General features: G+C 38.6%; 1 protein-coding gene across 1 annotated transcript in view; it reads left to right on the top strand.

The window, feature by feature from the left end:
* Window positions 1-2,546: 2,546 nt before the first annotated feature.
* fbxl17 (F-box and leucine-rich repeat protein 17) overlaps window positions 2,547-6,000 on the top strand; it is a 762,124-nt gene continuing 758,670 nt past the window's right edge. Inside the window, exon 1 of the mRNA XM_034170559.1 lies at window positions 2,547-2,676. The gene's annotated coding sequence lies outside the window, so the exon portion shown is untranslated. The remainder of the gene's footprint in view (window positions 2,677-6,000) is intronic.

Here is a 6,000-nt window from a genome sequence, read left to right as displayed (position 1 = left end):
ATTTCATATAGGAAGTGGGTGTCTACCATGACAAACACCCCCACCCCATGCAAAAAGAAAACTGCAATATATACTGTAATACTTTAACATCTTTCGAAATATTAGAATGTAATTGTTTTGACTTTATGATTAGTTTTGATGAACCCTGCATTGAACACAACATTCAAGTTTATGATATATAATGCTCCTGACTTGGTAGTACTTGTTTTAGAGAAGTCACAAAAGCTACATAAGTACTGATATTATTACAGTGATCATGCAATTACACATGTAATTTCAAGTCACAGCATGGCAAGTTGTAGTAAATCAAGTGTCATGGCCAAGCCAAAAACAAGATCTCAGGCTAAAAAATTTGATAAAACCTTTGACAATGGTTTATGTTTTTAAAGTTTTTGAAGAGCATGGCCTCCTCCTAAGTTCTGTTATTCACACAGTGTTACTAAAATAAAACCTTTGTGAAAGAATTGTTTATAAAGTTTTTGAAGATGCCAAAATGCTGGTATTATTAATATTGTGAATCATTTCCCAAGTGGATGTATTGAAATTCTGACTTGTGATTTTACCACCTCCTGCTAATACAAAGTCAGTTTAGCAGCCTCCACAGAGATCTGGGGCCTCATGTACAAAGACTAGCATTAACTTTCTACTAAAAGTTGGTGTACGCCAAAACCCTGAATCAGGTCTAAGCACAAATATATTCAGATGTATCAAAGTGTGTGTAGGCTTGAATCCACGCACATTCAGTTTGTACATCCCACTACATGGAATTTAGCACACATGCACATGCACCAAACTCCTCCCTGGCCAGGCGTCCATCTGAATATGCAAATGTATTCAAATAGTTTGGTTGTGTCGTGCTGACGGTACCATAACTGTGGAGTGTCGTGTGTATGGTGACGCCTGCCATCGTCTCTGTGTTGTTGTCTAAAAATTAAAGAACTTTTAGAGACAACATGCAAAAAAATAACAAAAGCTGTGGTTAGAGCGCCATTCTTTCAGCTTGCTGTAATGTAAAACAGAAATTAAATAATTATGTTTGTGTGTGTAAATGCTGAACTGAGCTGTGCACACACACTGAAGTAAAAAGATATTAGGTGCACTGCAGAGAGTGTGTGACATTAACATGACAAACTTTTATTGGCAACTACTGAACACAGTCAGAGGCTTGTTAAGAAGCTTTGTAGTTCCACCATCAAGAAAAAGAAAACATATTATTATTAATAATAATAATAATAATAAATTTAATGTGCACCAGCCTAAATGTGTCCTTGCTGGTTTTCGTTAGGAACATTTACACGGATAAATTATTTAACCACCAAGCAGCTCCCCCATCACGCACTGTGCAGCCTCCAGCCTGATGCGCATTTGCGCAACACACATGATTTGAACATTGATGGAATGAAAATGTTTCCTATTAACAAAAACAAACTCATCATGTGATGGTGCCTTCATAGCAATATGTGTGCAGTTAATAGCTTGGATTACATTTGGGAAACCGGCTCTTGGAGCAGAATGCGCTGTAATGTTGGAATGTACCTGGATGAGATTCGAATGATTGCGTTCCACATATGGCTCGCCGCTTAAGGTTGACTGGCACACACCTGACCGATCAGCTGATCGGTCAGGTGTCAGGTGGTCAGCACCTGTGTGGGCACAGACAACCGCCTGGCTCCTCGCTGTGTTGTGCTCTGGGCCAGCTGCAGTTCTGTGTGCAACACCAGTAACAGTGGCCTTGGTAATCAATATCGGTTTATGAGCCAATTATCATCATTTTCAAGTAAATCCTCGCGTTTCATGAGTATATGCTCACGTCGGATTGCACCATTTGCAAGGTGCTTCAACAATGCAAATGCAGCCTTTTATTGCCATTTTATGCATCACTTTACCATGTTTTTATATTCATCCAGTTAATTGCAAACACATAGATGCGTTAATTGCTCATCACTCTGTCTCTGATGTGCACATCACTCTGATGACTTCTTGTTTTCACACGATTAACAGTTCCCAGCATCACATTTACCACAGTCTCCACAGTGGAACAATAGCTGTAGATATGTGCATACGCCAGCCAGGATTTTGCGTGACGCATCGCACATTTCCACGGTCATTTCATTTTTGATACGTATGAACGCTGGCATGGAGACGGCCGTACGCCAAGTTTTTGTGTGTAAGCACTCTTTGTACATGAGGCCCCAGTAGTTTACTTCACTGCAAGTTTTCATTAGACTGGTATTTACAGGCAGTGCTAATTATAGTATACATAAATTCTGATGTGTAAAGGGAGGTATTAGTAAATGCCGTTTGCTTTATTTACTGATATCTTGGTTTTATATTTTGAGTTTTCCTGTTACATCCTCCTGTCAAATTGGTGGCGGTATTGCATCAACAAGCTTACCAATCTCCAATTATCTGAAGAGAAGAAGAAGCGAAAAGATTTACCAATCGCGCCTTGTCGGCTTCCGTCCGGCTGTCGTGAGGAAGTGTTCTGCTAAAAGACTCAGCTGATCAAACATTACGCTGCTTGTGTTGCAGGGTTGTTGTTGTTTTTTTTTTTTTGTCTGGTGAGCGGGATAGTTCATGTTGCTCCTGCAGAGAATTGTCAGGTGTCCACTTGACTGTGTGTTGCAGCAGTATTATGAGAACACCGTTCAGAGTGTGGGAGCACCGTGTGAACTGGTGAGAGGTGTTTTATTTTGGTCTTCAGCTAACTTAGCTTCTCCTGCTAGCCTCTGTGCACACTGTGCCAGTGTCTGCAGGCTGAAGAGTTTGCAGCTACATCACTTTAAAGACGTTGTAGAATAAAAAGACAAATAAATAAAGTAAATGCCTGTCGTTATTTTAGCTCGGAAAAAAGACCACGTAAAACAGAGCTAAACATTGACCACCTGTTCACTGTTTATATTGTGTTTTACTGGGCAGAAAAACAGCCCAAACTAACACATCTGTCGCTGTTTCTGTCTTTTTAAGCAGCAGTGTGTATATACACTACAGTAATGCCAAGATAAAAAGAATGATTTTAAATGACATATTTATGAGATATTCAGACTAACTTGCGCTTGTGATTTGTGTCAATTTCAATTGTTTTGAGTTAAAAAAAAAAAAGTAAATTCTTTGATTTGACCTTCTGAAATGTTGCTATATTCTGGGTTATTTTACTTGCTGCTTTACTTCTATATGACAGTAAACTGAATTTCATTGGCCTGTGTCCAAAACAATCTGTTTTAAAGGCATTATGTTGGGCCCTGGATAACATTGATTATTTATTTATTTTTTATTTAATTTTTACATGTTATGGATAGAACAACTTCCTGTGTTAGCGTGGGTTCCCTCCAGGTGCTCTAGCTTCCTCCCATATCCAAAGACACGCAGGTTAAGTGGATTGGAAACTTTAAATTGTCCATAGGTGTGCTTGCATTTGTCTATATGTGGCCCTGCGACAGACTGGCGTCCTGTCCAGGGTGTACCTCACCTCACTGGGATAGGCTTCAGTGACAATTAAGTGACTCTTAATTGGTGTAAGCGGTTGAAACACATGTATATCATAATACATGACTTGCGTTATATGTAAATGGACTACATTTATATAGCGCTTTTCCATCTTCATCAGACGCTCACAGCGCTTTACAAATAATGCCTCACATTCACCCAGATGTGAGGGTGCTGCCATACAAGGTGCTTACTACACACTGGGAGCAATGCCCAAGGACCCTTAGTGATTTTCCAGTCAGGCTGGGATTTGAACCGAGGATCTTCTGGTCTCAAGCCCAATGCCTTAACCACTAGACCATCACCTCCCCTAGATGAGATGAGAGTTGTAACGCTTTACGTAAACCTTCCTAACAGTATCCTATCGTTCCTATCAGGACTCTCAGTAACATTACATTTTACTTTACTGTAAATGTTGTTTTTGCAGTTTTGGTATTTAGGTACTACTGTTTGGTGACGTGGGCAGCACAGTGGCTTAGTGGTTAGCACTGTTGCCTCACAGCGAGATCGTCATGGGTTCAGTTTCCACCTGTGGCCTTTCTGTGTGGGGTTTGTGTGTTCTCCCCGTGTTTGCGTGGGTTCTCTCTGGGTGCTTCTGTTTCCTCCAACATCCAAAGACACGCAGGTTAGGTAAATTGGAAACTTTAAATTGTCTGTAGGTGTGCGTGCGGGTGTGAATGCGTTTGTTTGTCTATATGTGGCCCTGCGACAGACTTTTGTCCTGTCCAGGGTGTACCCCGCTTTGCGCTCTGTGACTGCAGGGATAGGCTCCTGCCCCCCGCAACCCTTAATTGGACTAAGCGGTTGAAGATGAGAGAGAGAGTGTGTGTGTGTGTGTGTGTGTGTGTGTGTGTGTGTGTGTGTGTGTGTGTGTGTGTGTGTGTGTGTGTGTGTGTGTGTGTGTGTGTGTGTTAAGATGTTGCTGTTGCTGTTGCCATTTATATCATTGCCGTTTTGGCGATTTATAGCGGGTGACTATCTTTACACTTACAGTAGGTCCATTTTTTTCCCATGCCAAGAATATTGCCAGGAACAAGTTGTGACTTTAGTTTGAATTCTGTTGGCACTGTCATCATATCGTGGTATTTATAGTGCAGTTTTTCAAGATTTTAGATTAAAGTTAGGGCATGGTTAGTTTATATTATATAGGTTATATTTTTCTGTCAGGTGTGAAAAGATGATTTGATTACATGACCATTGTAGATGTGGTCACATGAGAGCAGCTGGAATATAGACTATTATTGTTAAAGCAGCCGTAAAGATGACTTCTACATTTGGCTGTTGCATTCTTTGTTGCTTCCGTTTTGGCTAGAACACTCTTTATTTGTTAGATGACAGCATAGCAATCAAAAACCCTTAAATTTGCTTTAATCATCTTATCACAGTTAATCTGGAGTTCTCAAACCAGTGCATTGTGACTGTCAGTCCCACTCCCTGATAAATGAGAACGATTGTGTTCAGAAGGGCATCTGGTGTACATTGTGCCGGATCAAATTTGCAGATCACAAATGGGATTTCCTTAATGATCAGTTGAAGCTATAGCTGAAACAACTAATCAAGTTACTCGATTAAAATGGATTATTAAAATAGTTGTCAACTAATTTAGTCATTGATTAGTTGCTAAATAACTTTGTTTTACCGCAAATGTTTTGTTTCTTCCATATAAGCAACCGAGCTTTGCTTTGAATCTTGAACCAATGAAGGAGTGCTTCGAGCTGCTGCTAACGTTGGTTTCATTTGTTTTATTTTGCATTAGCTTAATTTTCCCCCACTAAAACCATAAAGAGCATATGTCTGTGAGGAATATTTACCTTTTTTATGTTAAACTGACCTGTTATGGTCTTCTGAAACAGTTGATAGATGTATTTTATGCTAACACAGATGCTAACGTGTTAGCATGTCTGTCGTTTTCAGTGTTAAAGTTAGCATTAAGCTACTGGCATTTCAGCATGTTTGTGCATTTGTTTTCTGTATAATAATTAATGGCTCAGCGTTTGTTGTCGTAAAAGAGTCAAATGTATTACAAATTATAATATTTTTTAATTTATTTTTATTTATATATTATTAATAATAGCAACAATAATAATAGTAATAATAACTAATAATGCTAAAATACAATTTTAGAGAAAGAGACACGAGTCACATGTGGCATTGTGAAATGACCACAGAGTTTACAAGTTATACAGAGAATGTTGCACATATAATGAGTCAAGCTTCAGTTTTTGATTTAGGTTTTATGGTTAACTGGTTATGCTAATTGCTCATTTGCAGCAACAAAAAACCCTCTTTTTTCACCATATATTTTATAATATTTATATGTTTCAATGTTATTTTATGGCAATTCAGCACTTTGATAAAGCAATGCCATTTGAAATAATTATTTTTGTTCTTTATTATAAACTTTTATTCTTTATGATTTTATATTTCAACAGCCAAGGGATATTTAACGATTTGTTGATTTTCAAGTATTTTAAGTTTTCAAATGATGTTCTGTTGTTAAATAGTGATGGAAGG

This window comes from Thalassophryne amazonica, chromosome 5, assembly GCF_902500255.1.
Source record: "Thalassophryne amazonica chromosome 5, fThaAma1.1, whole genome shotgun sequence".
NCBI lineage: Eukaryota > Metazoa > Chordata > Actinopteri > Batrachoidiformes > Batrachoididae > Thalassophryne > Thalassophryne amazonica.
The sequence above is the reverse complement of the archived record's forward strand: the minus strand, read 5'-3'. Positions and strand labels throughout refer to the sequence as shown.